This window comes from Anomalospiza imberbis, chromosome 10, assembly GCF_031753505.1.
Source record: "Anomalospiza imberbis isolate Cuckoo-Finch-1a 21T00152 chromosome 10, ASM3175350v1, whole genome shotgun sequence".
Lineage (NCBI taxonomy): Eukaryota > Metazoa > Chordata > Aves > Passeriformes > Viduidae > Anomalospiza > Anomalospiza imberbis.
Genome location: NC_089690.1, coordinates 12685625 through 12701891, shown reverse-complemented (window position 1 = coordinate 12701891; position 16267 = coordinate 12685625). Strand labels below are relative to the sequence as shown.

Here is a 16267-nt window from a genome sequence, read left to right as displayed (position 1 = left end):
ATTCCCCCTGACTCTGGCTTTCACTTTTTCCTCTTTATGCCAAGAGCTTAGTCAGAAGTCTTTTAAATCACTGGAAACATCTCTATTATATTATTAACCAGAGTGTGAATATCTGCAAACTGCAACAGGGGAAGGCTTTGGCTGTCCAAGTTTGAGGGTATGGAGGAAGCTGGTGTGCTATTAATTTTTAGCTAAAGCTGACAGAGAGGAGGTTAAAACCAGCTGTGATCCTCTCTGCCAGCTCCTCCAAGGGCACAGCAGCCACGAAGGTCACACTGTGCCCACATAATCACAGGCACTGCATGTTTAGGGAAGGAATTGCACAGGAGGTGGTTTTTGCATCCTTAGAGGCAACTTGGCAAGCCCCAAAAAAGCTTTGTTCTGCAGGCGAGGCTTTGTAGGAGTGCCCCATCACCTGATCCGCATGAATAGCCCTTTTCCTCTTTAAGCTTCACTCCCAGCTGGTGGACCATGAACTGCTGAGCCCTGACTGAAGGGGCAGGGCTGATGGAGGCAGGAGAGCCAAGGACTTAAGCAGTTACTTACTTACTTAAGCCAGTGAACAGGAGAGCAAAGATTTATCTGCCTCAGAAGCAGAGACAAAGGTGAGGATGATTACAGAGTGAAGGGAGTGCAGAGAGACACAGACAGGAGACTGCAGTGCCATGAGATACATGGAGCCATGGAACCCCTTCAGAGATACACATGGTGATGTGTGCTCCAGCCTATACAGGCAGAGCTTGTGAAAAGACCGTGGATAACAACAAATTATTATCAATTGAGCACATACTAATTTACAACAAACCTCTAAGAAATATGGTCCCGAATTCTGAATTCCAAAAGGCAAATTGATCATCTCTAGGAAATGAGAAATCAGCTAAACTGAGGAATTCAAGACAAAAAGTGGAAGAAAAGCTATTAAGCTGCTGTGGTACTTGTACCTCATTCAAAAGAGGTAAAGGGTCTGAAGCAGCACAACCTCCAAAGGCACACTTAACCACCTTAGAAGAGGAGTTGGAGCATGCAGAAATTCGCAATGGAATGGAATAGGGAAAGAGAGCAAAGGCACCAATACAGACAGGTCAAAAGCATCCGGCTATCACCTCCGGCAATCCTCAGACCAAATGACACCTCACAGGAGGTAATACACAAACAGACAAGTTTAGTCAGCTACATGAGAAAAAGTAGATCAAAGGAAGGAGAAGGGAGGGTCTTTCTACAGAGAAAATGGGGTGAATGCTAATCTCAGGATGGCCCCAAGCCAAGTTAACTCTTTGCCTTACTTTTAAATATAAAACCAGTAATGTTGGATATGATGTAAGAAGCAAGATGGATACTGTGATAAACACTAATTCACCATTTTTCAGCCCATTTTCAGGGGGAAAAAAACATAGTTTTGCTTACTGGAGTGGACTGACATAAGAGGCTGCAGAAATAGCAGGGTTTGAGCACATCTGGGACATTAGGATGCAACTAGGGAAATGCAAAACAATATCTGATCTTAAGAAGGGAGAAGTGATAAGGAAAGGTTGAGGCTTGGTGGTTTAACTGCAGTAGAAAGCCAGACCTCAAAACAAATTTTGAAATAGTACAAGATAATAAAGAACACAGTAGCAATAAACGTGGACTTTGCAAAGAGGAATTTTGTCAGACTGTTCCTTTTTCCTTTGAAAGTCAAATGAAGACTTGGAGCTCATCCCTTTGGACTTCAGAGAAGCAGCTGACATGCCATCAAAGGAGGATTAACAAACCAAAGATGCTTCTGCTAAAAGACAAGGAACAAAAAGAAACTGGCTACAAGGGAGGAAACAGAAACAAGTGTTGAGAGAGGCAGGATGAGCCTGAAGAGGAATCACTATCACAGGTCCATAAGGGTCTGCTCTCAACCCTGGTATGTGGTTTGTCTCTCTGGCATGAGAGGTTTGCTCTTGCTGCCCACATTCAGGAGAGCTGGATTAATTTCAACAGACACAAAAGAGCACACCAGCAGGAAACCAGCCTGCTCTAGCAAGGACTAAATGGCTGGATAGTTCTGCAAAACACAACAGGAGAGACCTCATTCCTCTGTAGAACACACCAGAGAACAGGCACAAGAGAGGAAACAGTTCAGCCACCAAGGGCAGCAGCAGCCAGGCTGGCTGGGGTGCAGCAGCAGCCCTCCCAGCACTGGGACAGCAGGGCAAGAAGCCAAACACATTTCCAGATCAAAAGGGATTCACTTGTGAGGAGCAGCAGACAGGGCAGGATGATGGGCACAGTTAAAGACACCCACACCAGCAAAGTCCTCCTGCTCCCTAGGAACACCACTCCTCTCTTGATGCCTGCTTCTCTCCTCCTGTGGAGCTCCACTTCAGACTGTGCCAAAGTGCTTGTATGGCCACAGTACCTGCAGCACTGCCAGGAAGAGCTGGGACCGGGCAGAGCTGTTCTGGTGCTGCCAGGACAGACCCCTTGGTGACAGCAGGAGCTCCAGGAGCAGCAGCTTAGGAGTAATTCAGGAGCATTTCTAGCAGCATTAGTCACCACCCTTGTCCTGACATATTCTGGCTGTCTGGCCAAGTTAATGACACAGACATTGCTTCATGGTGGTCAAATCTTTTGGCTCATAAAACAGTAGTTGGAGAGTTGGAGTTTCCTGCCTTTCATAAAAGCCAGGAGCCCTTCACCCTCCAGCTCATTCATGGAAGATAAAAATCTCTTGGCACAAACTCTTGCCTCACTTGGAGGGTAATTACATTGTTCAGGCTCTGCAGAGCACTTAATACATCTCTGCCCTGTTAATCTCCAGCAAAGGCTGTGACTGATGTGGCTGAGTACCAGGCAGGCACCTCCAGTTCAGGTGCAGAGGAGGCTTTTTACCAATATGTTCTTTTCTCTCCCATCCCCACAGCCAGCAACATGCAGTGAAATTTAACAAACCCAACCTGTCATTCTGCCCCTTGCAACTCTAACCTGTCTCCTCACCACTGGAGACATGCCCCGAATTCTGCAGCACTGAGGAAGTCCATGACTTCAACAAGGGTGGGAAAAGCAATGGGACCCAAAGGTGCCTTGGCTGTGTGCAGAAGGTGAAATGAGCATGTATCAGGGAAATGTTCCCAGAAACACCATGTGCCTGTAAGCATTAAAAGTGCCTGGGCCTCCTGGTTTTCCTTGGGGACTGCACACAGAAATGGTGCGAGCCAGCCTGCATCAGGTGTGCCCTTCTGTTCTGTGAGATAATGGCACCACTGAAGTCAGTACAGTTCAAAGGAATTAAGCAGCACAATTTTAATTAAAACTGTAAACGAATTAACTAATGAACTTATGTTCCCAAGGGACATGGTAAAATATCTAGTGCTGAGGCTTCACAGCAAGGCTAATTGCATAGCCAGAAAATTAAAAATCCTTGGTTTGAAACAACTGTGGGAACTGTGCAGAGATCTCTGCATCTCCTTCAGAGACCAGACTTCCCAACATGTTTACCCACCCAGTCCTTTTCCCTCACAACTTGCTGCAGATATTCACCAGCCATTTCCCCATCACTATTTAACTAAAGTGGTAATACAGACTGTCCAGCCCTCATTCTAAAGCTATATCCCCTTTGGACCCATCATCTTGTCCCTGCAAGTCTGCAGAGCTCATTTTAAGCTGCTGCTGCCTGCTAGTGGTGCAGTGCTTTGTGTCAGGCCAGCAGCAGAAAAGACTTTTACTATCACAATATTTAGAAGTGCAGTCAGTCATGACTGTGCCTTTGCAATTCAGAATTACATAACTGAGCAGAAAAGCACAGTTCTATTAAAAAACAAACAAAACAAACAAACAAAAAAAAACCCCACCAATATTCAGAAAGGGATTGGGTCTAAGCAGGGCCATTCTGGGTGTGCCCACATGGTCCTACACCCATCCCAGCAGTGCCACAGTGAGAGTAGGAGCACTAACCCCTTGGGTTTTTGCTCCACCAACAGCAGTCCTTTCAGAGGCTGAACACTATAATTCACAGCTAGTAATAACAATGAAAAAAGTCAGAACCTCTGCTCTATTAGACATCTACAAGGACACCAAGTACTGCTCAGCCAGTGTGGTTTTTGTTGAGGTAGCAAAGAACTCCTCCACCACTCCTACAATGATGAGTTCTCAGTGTCTGCAGCTCAGCAAGCTCTCAGCAAGCCTGGGTAACAATACTGGCACCACCAGCATGCTCAGGAAGGAGAGCTGAGCTTTCCCCAGCCTTCCCTGGAGCTGCCCACACCAGGTTTCTTCAGCTCTTCATGGCACAGGACATAAATGGAGAGGCTGCATTCAGCTCATGAAGCTGATGAGAGTTATCCACAGGGTCTGAGCACCAGGACATTTTGCCATTGCTCACCAGAGGAAGCTCTGGTCACCACCTGTATGTGCCTGTGGGACTTGACCCTCAGTTATTTCAGGCCTTCAAGCCCTTCGGTTCAAGCAGCAGTCCCAAGCTGTGTCCCTCAAAGCTCTCTACATCTGCCAGAGCTATCCATGCCTATGACACCACTCAACTTCAGCTTTCCCAGGTAAAAGAATGAAGTCACAGTGAAATCCATAAATGAATGTTGTTCACAGTCTACAAACCCAGCAATCTGGGACAACTTTTCTACCTCCCAAATCCTGTCTCTTGGTAATGCCCCAGTTCCCACAAGCTAGCAGTCTCCATCCTTCACAGTCACAAGGAAACTGCCAAACAACAATTTTGGAAAGGTTGCAGCAGTGATCAGAAGAACCCGACAGGGACACAACAACCAGTGGTAGCTGGTTGTAAAGTGGTAGCTGGACAGCAGGGACATATCAGAGGAGAGACACCCCTGTCCCACCCATTACTGCAGAGCAGCACCCACCCTTCAGGAGCAGTCCTTGGATTCAAAGGCAGAGGGGAGCTCAGGCATGCCAAAAGGCTTCCACAGGGGAAAATAATACACCCTATCTGCATTTCTGTAGTGTACTTGTTGTTGCCTGTCATGGATCAAGGCTTGGAGGGTCCCACCTGCCCCATCTGGACTCCCTGGGGACAGGATTGGAGGAGGGGAAGATGAGCATTATTGCAGCAACAGCCAGAAACCAAAGCAATCTGGTCCCCTGCTCCCCAAACAGGCCTGAACCTTTCTCACAGAAGGCTAGGGTAGGGGGAAACTAGAAATTACAATTTTAGTTCTAAATGCATGATGAGATTTCTTTCACTTAGAGTAGCAATTATATAAACACTTCACAGAAAAGAATAATTTGCTGTTCTTTCCAGGAGCCAGTAGGGAGATGCACGTGCAGCATTTGGGGCAGATCAAGGGCTTGTCCTGGGTCATCATCCTCCCCTGCAAGCACCACAGCATTTCTCTGTTCTGCTGCCATTAATTCCCTGCATCACCTGCCTTGCACTCAGCAGAAACGACCTCAGAAGAGACCTCTGGAAACATCTGGGCAGCAAAATGATACATTGTTCTTTTTAGTAAAAGAACAATCTTGAGAAATAATAAACACTCACTTTAATAGAGAAGTTTAGTTTTATATTCATGTCTCCTCTAGTAATTGTGTTCACAGAATTGCATATCTCAAAGCATCTTTGTTCATCTATTTCCCTTCTTGTGCACGTACTTCAACAATGGTTATAACTCACTGCAGGGCCTGCTGAATTAACATCAAAATATTTGCACAGTGTCAAAACAGCAAGCCTCCTGGAGAACCAGAAAAATATTCAAATAGGTGATTTTTTCAAGTGACCTATTTCTCCGGTGAAAAATTTTTGTGATGTGGAAAGTTATTAAAAACAAGTTTTCATATGCAAATTCACATTAATAACTTCAAGTTGTACCCCCAATTCTCTTTTTAATTTTTGTCTGAAGCAGCAATTCCTTGGCATAATCAGTACAACTTGATTCTGGTCTGTCATCTACATGAGAAGGGAACAGGTAGAGAAACAGCTTTGAGTTGAATCACCAAAAGCTTCCTGATTTACCTCCTACCAGAAACACAAAGCAAAACCAAGGACATCATGAGCACATGCAAAAACTTTTCTACCAGTTGACTTTAAAAAACACAACAGGATCATACTGGTTCAAGTGGGACAGATCTTAAAAGTAGAACCTAGAAAATACTCTTTAAGTACATGCTAATAATACTTGAAATATGAGTCAGCGTACCAAGCAGTAAAAAAACCATCAAAACAACCACGTTTAAATCCAACAGGAGCTGAGGGTTTATCATCTCTGAAGGTGGATGCTTTTTGAGACCACCAAGGGGGTATGCAAAGCTAGCTGGGGATCCAGGTTAGGAGATGGTGCCAATTGGCAGAGTCTCCACCCAGATAAATCTGAGTCAAGACTTTTCTTCACCCCATAGTCAGCATAACTTAATCATTTTTCACACCAAAACATCTCCCCCGTCCAGCCTTGGCTCTTCAGGGCCAAGGGCAGTAGCAAACCTGCATTCCTACAGCAGCATCGTTTGCGTGTTTACTGCCTACCTCAGCCCCCTTCCCATCTGACTTCCAGATTAGAAGGGTTTCTTCTAAAAAGTCAGAGCATCTGAACAAGGTTTTCCTTTATTATAAATCCGTAAATATCACATCTCTTTTCAGGAAGCAAAGAGGCAGGGACAGATCTTCTAACAAAATGTCCTGCTACAAGACCATCAGCATTCCTGCCCCTGGAATTTGGCCTCATGATCCCATGTCTTAAAACTGTTCTCCAGATGACATGCATTTGCTGAACTGCTTTATATTGTGGGTAAAACAGGTTTACTCAGCTGTTCTGAGTACAGAAAGTAGCTGTAGAATTATCTCAGAAATCTCTGACATGGCTCCTTCATGAAAAATGAATTTTTGCAATCAACAGCGAGGGCTTTTTTCTGGGTTGCCCAAGACATAGCCAATAGTACAGCCCTCTGGCTGAAAAATAACATCAGCAAAAATTCACATATACAATATTATCTTACTCTTACTCGTATTGAAATGTGCTTGCTGCTGTACCCGTGCATATTTAGGCAGAAACCAACACATTCCTCCAGGTATGACTATACAGAGGAGCAACTGAGGTGTTGTAAAGAATTTTCACAAGAGTAAGTCTCTAGTGGAGTCAGATGGGTTTTCCAGGGTTAGGCTTGAATAGAATCTTCCGGACTGCAAGTCAGTTACCTTTATTTTTTGCCTGTCTATGGCCATACAGCTGTGCTGCCTGCAGAACACTCAGCAATGCCCTGGGCACAGCAGCAATTGCTGTGCTGATGGAAGGACAGGTCTCACTGCTCTTCGGTGCCTGTGGTCATGCAGCAGGTGAGGACAGCCCCTGGATTTTGGGATGCTCTCCCTGGTGCCCTGCAGGACAGAGCTGCCTCCATCAGCTGGGGCAGGAGAGTGATGTCAGTACTCTGGGCCTGGCACCATGAATGGGGGTAATAACGAGTATCATCACGCAGGAACTAGAAGTAGGTAGAAAGAGAAGCTTTGTGTGGGTGGTGAGAGAGAAAAGAGGCTGATTAAGGAGACAAGGATCAGAATCTGCAAATCACGCAAAACCAGTTCTGTGTCAAGCAGGGAATAATTAACTTGCTCTTTTTTCACTCCAGACAAGCAGCACTGATGTTGATTTTAAACCTCCCTTTCCAGCACCAGGTGAAACTGGACACCCTTCAGGATGTTTTGCTTTGAATTTTCAGTGCTATTAATGCATAGTTTTGCCATTCACTGTATATTAGTATATGGCACCATAGAGGGATGGTAGGGGCAAATTGCAAATCCAAACCTGCTGGCAAAGACACAGGGCCTTGGAGAGGGTCAGTGCCTGGGGCCATGGCTCAAGACAGTTCTAGAGACAGACCCCAGCCCCAGTGACATACAGGGTTGTTCTGTGAGTTTAAGAATGCATGAGACTTACTCCCAAGAATAATTTCAGTATAAAGATCTAGTGGAACTCCTGCTACCTTATTCATTCCTCGGGTTTTTCTTCCACACAAGTCTTTTGGACTATTACATCTGTGCAACTTTGAGATGGGATCCAGGAACCAGACATGAGGGAGGGAAATATCAGGAGCAAATACCTGCCATGGCAAAGCACAAGCTAAACCCAGCCTGTTGGCAGGTGAGCTCCCTTTTTATGGATCAATACAGACCTGTTATTTCTGCATTACTGCCTAGGGCTCTTTCTTGGTAGGATGAGGCATTTTCTGAGGCTGCAGTTACACCCCACAAGAACATTTCAGTGGGGTCTGTAGTGTTGTGCAAATCGTTCCTGCCCTTTCTGAGCCTGGGCCCCAGCAGGCCATGGCCAGGCTGCATCCATCTGTGTTCTGCTGGCTACAGCACTAAGGAGAGTTAGCTCTGTTCATCAAGCTGTAAAATAAAATCTCAGGGTTAGGAACCAGAAGTGTCAGACCTTACAGTGCACACTGCCAGCATCAGCTCTGAATGCAGCACCTGGGGCTGGAGCAGCCCCATCCTGCCCGGGCACTGCTCCTGCCCCCACACCACCACCAAGACAAGAAAGCAGCAGCTGTTTGCTCTTTCTGCCTGCTGCACAAGAACCCCAGCTTCTGCAGGGCTGCTTTTCAGGACATGAGCAAAGTAGGTAAGTGTCCCAGGCATAAATAGGCACAAAAAAAAGGACTAGAGGACTTAGTTATGTAATCTCTGCAGAAGTCAAAATCCAGGAGCCTTTCCACCCTGCCCTGCATGCTAGGAGTGGAGGTGGAATGACTCTTTGCACGTTTTCACACACCAGAGAGGACAGAATAATCCTGCATTTAGAAAAGGCAAAGACATTCAGAGCTGTTTTGAGAAATAAATTGTTCCAAGTCAGAGAAGGAAAGGAAAAAAAAAAAAAAAAAGCCAAACCAGAAAAACCCCACAGGCAGCCATTATTCTGTCTGCACAGGACTTATTTAATAATCCAGTGTCTGCAAACCATAAGTTGAAAATTTTCCCTGTCATACAGCATGCCAGACCACAGCAGAATAAAACAGAGAAAACCTGTTATAAGTGACCAGAGACATTGGAAAACCGTGGAAATATTGCCTCAGGCTGCAAGGCCCCTTCCTGTGGAAAGAATATTTTGCAATTGTCTGTTTCTTGCTGACAGCTAGCACTCATACATTCTCAGTTTCATCAAAAAGGCTGTTCAAAAATCTGAACTGCAAGTAGAGAACATTTTCTTGCTCATTATTCTGATTTATTCGTTTCTCCCCCTTCTCTCCTACATCACACATCAGATACTGAAGAGACTGAAAACTCAAAAGCATGGAAAATATGAATGTGCAGTAACAGGATGCCACGCGTCACAGAGGCACCATCACTGGATTCTCCACGTAATCGATTTTTGACTAGCATATGTCAGCTGATGCTAGAACAATTTTGTCACTATTACATCAATACTTATTCTTCAAGCAAAGCAGCACTCCATATAATATTTATTTTTCTCAAGAGCTTCCAAAATATCAAATGAATGAACACTTATCTCTGACTGAATAGCAGAGCTGCAAAATTCTAAAAAACTGTAAAGTTTAAGCCTCTATTCAGTGCTCCACTCAGCCCTCCCTCCTTCCCAGGCTGCTCTCTTGAGAGCTCTAACCCTGCACCTCTCCAGTGAAGCTGCCCTCTCCTGCCTCCCAGCCCCACCTGGGATCATCTGCCACCCCCAGTCTCTGCTCTGGCCATGAGCTGATGTTTGGCAGGAGCCAAGGCTTTTGAGTTGCCAGCAAGGGTGCTGAGGAGCTCCTGGCACACATGGCACGGGTGTGCCTTGCAGTAAACAATTCCCCTGCATCTTGACTGCAGTCAAAATAATGTGGTTTTCCCCTGGGCTCCCAAGACACATTTTGGAGGATGTGAGCACCAGTGGTTTCCATGAGAAGGTTTCTGGTGGCAGGTTACAGTGGTCAGTATGGAAAAATTGCAGGACCAAAGAGAAAAACACAACCAAGGGCTTTAAAGGGCAGAACTATTTCCAGAGCATACCCTAGCCACTGTTTCCATGTGCCTTGCTTGTCAGATCAGAGCAGGATTAAAGCAGCAGAGTGGGAAAAAGCAGCAGGGGACCAAAGCTAATGAGAGTCTAATTAACTGAGCTGGGAGGTGATGGCTAACCTGAAAGTAACAGAGCATATTGAAGGGTGAGAGCTGTAACAAAGCCAAAAGACTATCAGGACACACGGAGGTCTTCACCAGGCAGGAAAAAGAACAAAACAAAAAACTGTGCAGAAGGTAACACCTGTGACAGCTCACGGTGGTTGCACAGCAAGCCACCCACTACAATATACCCTCGGGAAAGCTCTTGTGCTGCCATCAGGGACAGGTTCTCCTGCTTGCAGGACAGCATCTACAGCAATATAGGACTGCAGAGAGGAAGAGGAAAAAATCATTTGACAGCAACTTATGTCAGCAAAATCTGAACAAAGTTGATGTTTTCACAAATCCATTGCTATACAGTGTAGATTTGCAGAAATCTTCAATTTGTTGTTATTTTGAAACCCAGCTCTGTCCTCCCATCCTTGCTGTCAGCCTGGCATGCTCCTGTGAGCCAGGCTTCTGATGGGGCACCACTGGAGCCCCAGACCTGGGGCAGTGCTCCCTATCACCAACACAGAGCAGTGCTTCACACCTGGGCAGCAGCAGCATTTGCAATATCTGAAAGCTTTCAAACACTTCAGCAAAAAACAGCCTCAGATAACTCATCAGAAATTGAAACTCAAGTCCACAGAGAGCAGAGAAATCACAAAGATCTAGAGATGTTGATTCAAAGGCTTAACAAGAGAACACTCATTAGTGTGGGCTGCCAAAGGGGTGAGCTCCCACCCCAGTTGCCAGCACCAGCAATAAAACATATCCTAGCCCCGAGCCTCCCCTCAGCTCCTCACTTCCGTCCTCTCAGCAAACATCCACCCACAGAGCTGCCCTTGTCCAGCCAATTCACAGGTCACAGTCACTCCATGTCCAAGCCAGTGCCAGCACACAGCTGGGCCACCACTGTCCTGCTTCCTGGGACAAGAGGGCAGCCTCCGGCTTTCTCAGGCAAGGCAGGCTCCTGGCAAAGCAACAGGAGCAGGGAAAATTCAGAGTAACACGGATGTGAGGAAACCTCTTACACAGCAGAATTGCAGGCAGCTCCAGACCACAGGGACAGCTTGCAGCACCACCAGCAGCCAAGCAGCTCTGTGTTGCACAGCCCAGGGAAAGCTGAAGCCAAACACAGAGAAAAACAGACTTGCTGGTAGCACAAGAAAATCCACACTGCCTCTTCCAGCTCATGGGGGAGGGAGCCCTGAGAATCTGCACAGCCCAGGGCCAGATGGAGAGGTGGAGCAGAGGGCAGGGACAGTTAATCAGTAAATAACACCAGGAGTTTTGGCCGTGCAAATGAATGAGAGCAAGGAAAAAAGTGAGGCTGTGCCATACTGATGCTGGGGCAGAGCTAGAAATCTTCCAAGTCCCTGAGAAGGAAGCATTTTAAATTACTTTTTCTCTAAAATAACAGTGGTATGTGTAGGAAACAGCACAGGCTGTTAAGCAAGGAGATGATCACAGCGGAGGCAGAAGGAAAGCCCTGTAGTTCAGCTTGCTAGACCAGGGAAGGCCAAACAGCAGCTGTTCTGGACAGCTAGAGGCCAGAGCATTGAATCACAAGTCAAACAGCAATGATTTCCAGCAGAAGCATGAACTTACATCACACCAGAGGGCTAGGAAAACATTATTCCAGGCTAAACACAAGTAGATTCAGCTTAAAAGTCAGGATCGTGGTGGATGAGTGTCTTCCAACAAAAAGCTTGCATTGTCCTGAAGTTCCCAAGATGTGGGGCTACGTGGCCGGGGATTTGTACCTCCCGTGGCTGGATTGTTTTGCACCTCCCTATCCCCTCTGCTTCCCCAGCAGGACTGGAGCAGAGCTGTCGCAGAGCCAGTCCCCAGTACAGGGACTGGAGGAGGACCAGGGAGGCACAGAGGCACCACAGGGTTGGGTAGGGTAGGACGAGCCCCTGCTGGCCCAGGGAGGTACAAAAGAGGCTCAGGGAAGGAGGACAGCCCTGGCACTACAGCAGAGCTCTGGCCACAGCCTGCAGCTGCACATTCCACAAAAGCACATACACGGTGTGGGTGCTGCATTCCCTGTGCTGAGCTCCCTGGGAGACAGGGGCTTCTCCAGCACTGCTGGGAGGGGCAGCCCTGTCCTGGAAAGGAACTCAGCCCATCAGCCTCACAAAGCTTTCAGGATGAACATAGAGCAGGCAGAGCATCACTCTCCCAACTCATGGCTTGGTTTAGGAGACCCTGAGGAAGCAGGTAACAGAGCATGAAACAGCCAAACCCCTCCCTAAATATGGAGCAGAGAAGATATTTTCTAGAGAGCCAGAGAGCTTATTTCAAAGTTCTTGCAATATCAGAGGACAACCCAAACCTGCTGAAGTTGAAAGCAAGACTGGGGTTTAATTGCCTTCTACCATCGCCCACGACGCAACAAGAGGTGATAAACCAAATAACAAGGTCTAAAATTAATTTGCTCGTGCAGGAGATCTGTATTGATACTGCTTGAAGGACAACCTTTCACTGGTTGCCACAAAGCACTGGTTCTGGGGGCAGAAAGCTTTTGCCACATCTCCATTACACACAGCCACCCCCAGCTGTTACAGAGCCCCCTCTCCCATGGTACTTACAGCACAGCATGATGCTGCTGTCAGCCCACCACATTGGCACACAGACAGCAAACCAGGAGTACAGGTAAAACCCCACTAATCTCATACCCTCACGTATAAAAAGACAGATGAGAGGAGAAATGATTATATATTAACGGGAACCTGACAAGATGGGAGTGAGAGCAGCTGCCTAGGCTGGTGCTGCCACAAGAACAAATTGATATCAGCTGGCCACAGTTAAAGGCTTGGGCTGTAGTTTTGGGTACTTTTTTTTCCTATAACAAGGTTTCTATCCATCAGAACAGTGGGTGTCTGCAGCAGCTTCCACATAAGAAGAGTGCAGTCCCACTGTTTATGAAGGTGATTACATCATCTGGTTGCTTGAGATAATAAGCAATCAAATTTCAAGATCCATGAATTTCCTCCTGACCTATTTTCTGTCATCCAAGAAGAGGATGGTTTTGCCTTCCCTTTCAGAACTGCATAATTCAGAGAACACCTGTAAAGAGACCAAAGCAACCTCTCCATCTGCAAAGATGCTTGTGCCGGCTCTTGGACTGGAACAAGGGTTGTGCAAAAATGCCAGGTACATAGGAAGGGAGAGCTCCCTCCTTCCTATGGTTTCTGCACATGGAAAGCATAAAAATCCCATGCTCAGGGTGAATCATTTATTACTGATGCTGCAAAGCCCTAGACAAAACAGATGAAATCAGCTGGCAGTGGACAAGGTGACAAAACATCTGCTTGTACCCATGCGGTGTGTGGAAACAGGGCAGTGTGTTCTAACATCTTCATGGTGTGAAACTAGAGCAAAACCACATGTAAACAGTTAAAAGGTGCTTTTATCTTATGGAGAAATTTAAATGTATCCATGGCTCTTGTTGTGTACAGGAGGAATCTCTCAGTCCTTAGAAATCTCTAAGTCCCTAAGGAAAACACACTTGAATTAAAGAGCCATTTTGGTTTTAATTTTTAGATTGCAAGTTTAATTGAGAGATAAGTGCTGACCTGTGCACTCGGCATTTCACTGTGCCTGTTGGAGCTGACAATGAGCCTGATGTTTTATTTCACACTCATACACAGTCATGGCCAAGGCAAACTTGGGGTGCTGCTGTCACCGGGCTGAACCAGGTGGTCAGGAGGGGAGAAGGTTCCCTGGTGAGATCTCAGCACTGCCCAAAACAGTTTGCATCTTTTCCCTGCCCAGACAGATACAGGGACTGCCTTCTTCAGGGTTTTGAAATGATCAGGCAACAAATTATTTTCATTCCACCAAAATAAAGCTTTTTCCTTGAAGCTATTGCAAGGGTGGCTGCGTCAAAGGTGCCTGGGAACGCTGCTGGTGCAAACAGCCATCAGCAGTTTGCATGACCCAGGGGTGGTGTAGACAAGGGAGAAGATGAAGAAGGTCCCGCAGCACCTCCTGTGGTCTATTGTTCAGGGCTTCAAAGAGCCCAAGATCTGTAGCCACTGCTAATAGCTGTTATCTTCCAGCAGCAGTAATTAGGAACTGAAGGAGACTCTGAAACAGTGACTATAAAAGGCCAATAAAGCGACGCCTTTTCTGCTTCATTTACTTGATTACTCCTGTTTTCATTATATCCACCCCTCTAGGATGTGGCTTTTAATCCTCCAAGCTGATCTATCCCTATGAATATTCACTGTCAGTGATACACACATACTGCTGCTGTCTGAATATCCTGAAGCTGCTATCAGTCATGCATTAATCTGACATGCAACTCCTTGGGCTTCACCTAAATTGCAAGTACAAAATGAGCAAGATGTAAATAACTGGGAGAAGAAAATGCTAAAGTCAGTAAAAGATGATTTATGGTTTTCCAGTTCAGCTTCATATTAATTTTGCTGTGCTAGATTTTGGAGCATTTGTTTAAAGTCCACATATAATTTATGCAAGAACCTATAAATTTCACATATATGTTGGGCAAAGCTATGTGGAAACAGTGAGTCAGACTGGCAGAACCTCTCCCCAGTGTGCGCCAAGGGGAGGGTAAATGTCCAGAGGAGCTTGCAAACATGACCCCTGCATCTCCTCCCGATATCTACTGACACTTGGTTCAAGGAATTCCTAATTGAGGGGTTGTATTTGAAGTAGTGAGCACCACGTATTATTTCCTCTTCATACAATGAATCATTTTTTGAATCCTTGTAAAATTTTTGTAGCCTCTCTGCCACACAACAAACAACAACTTAAATACAGACTTTTAAAATTTTTAGTTTTTCCTCATTTGTTGCGGTGATCATATTTCTGCTAGTTTCACCTGATCCCCCCAAACCTCGTTTGACAAAAGGCAGAGGATAACCACTCCCTGTTGGTCACAGCACTCAGGCTTTAGCAGACTTCGCTGATTTTGTAGAATTGCCCAAATCCCAGGTCCATTCGCAGTGCGTGGCTGTGCCGTGGCCCAAACCCCTGCGCTTAGGGGATGCTGGGGCGTGTCCCCAGGGCGCTGGGTGACACGCACAGCTGCAGGGACTGCCGGTGGCTCCGCAGGAACAGCTGGCGTGGCACTCTCGGGCTGCCCCAGCGCAGCGCTCCTCGGTGGGCTCGCACCGACCGAGGCAGCTCTGTCCCTTCTGAGCACGGGCCAGCTCCAGCCCGTGTGTGCCCTGAGCTGCTCCTGGGACTGGCAGTGCAGCGACAGCGACCCGTGGCAGGAGAGGGGCTGGCTGTTGGCACAGCAAGGTGCCCTGCGTGCAGCGCAGGCTGAGAACCAGAGGCTGTTCCCGGGAGCGGGGACATCCCTCATCACTATTTACACATCACTTTGTTAATATTTCTTCCTCTACAATAAGAGGGGCAAGAGCACTTTTGTCATCAGCTGGTGGGGAGAAACAATAGCTCTGCTCACGCTGCCACCACCCCGCAGGGGCTGAATCACCGTCACAAGGCGAATTAGCCTCTCGCCTGTTGCTCAGCTCCGTCATCCCGGTGACTTATCCTGGAACAGGGATACAAACCGGGAACCAAACAGGAATCTGTGGCTGGGATCATCTCGGGACAGGCGAGGAGGGCCCGGGAGGCAGCGGGGGGCTCCGAGGGCGGCGGCAGAGCCGGCGGAAGGCAGCAGCTGCTGCCACGGCCCCGGGGCACGCAGGTTCTGCTGCTTCTGCAGCCCCTCGGGGGGTGGCTTCCTCCTTGCTAAACCCATACAGGGCATGAGAGCTTGTCTTTTCTTGCTCGACAAAGGTTCCCCGTAAGCAGAGACGTTTCTTCTGCTTCCTTCGTCGAAGAAAGGGAGATTGTTTGGTTTCTTGTACCCGGCCTCAGCAGAGCACCCGAGCCTGAGGGATGCTCCGCTCCGCAGATCAATTCAAACAGAGTAGAACGGGCTGTAGGCGCCCACGAGGAGAAATGAACCGTGTCCCGGTGGGGCACAGCTCTCACAGCCCGTTCTGGAGGACAGACCTGAAGGGATGCAAGCCCCTGTGTACCTCCGGGCGGTGGGCGCCCGGGCTGGACCCCAAGCTCAGCCTCGCCCGCCGTCCCTGGGCACATCCATCCGCCCACAGAGCCGCAGAGGCGGCATCTCACCTGCCGCGTGATGCTTTGGAAAACGAGTGCTGGGGACTTCAAGAAAGCTCAAAACGGCCTGGAAACGTCTCCAGGAGCAGGGTACCCAATGCGCCTGCCAAGCAG

The 16267-nt window shown here is 47.4% G+C and overlaps 1 long non-coding RNA gene across 1 annotated transcript; it reads right to left on the bottom strand.

Moving 5' to 3' along the window:
• Positions 1-1570: 1570 nt before the first annotated feature.
• Positions 1571-12846, bottom strand: LOC137479967 (uncharacterized). Its single transcript, XR_011002619.1, has 2 exons — positions 12631-12846; positions 1571-4680 (listed from the first exon to the last, which is right to left on the bottom strand). It is a non-coding gene; the product is annotated as an uncharacterized lncRNA (long non-coding RNA).
• Between the last annotated feature and the right edge of the window lie 3421 nt (positions 12847-16267).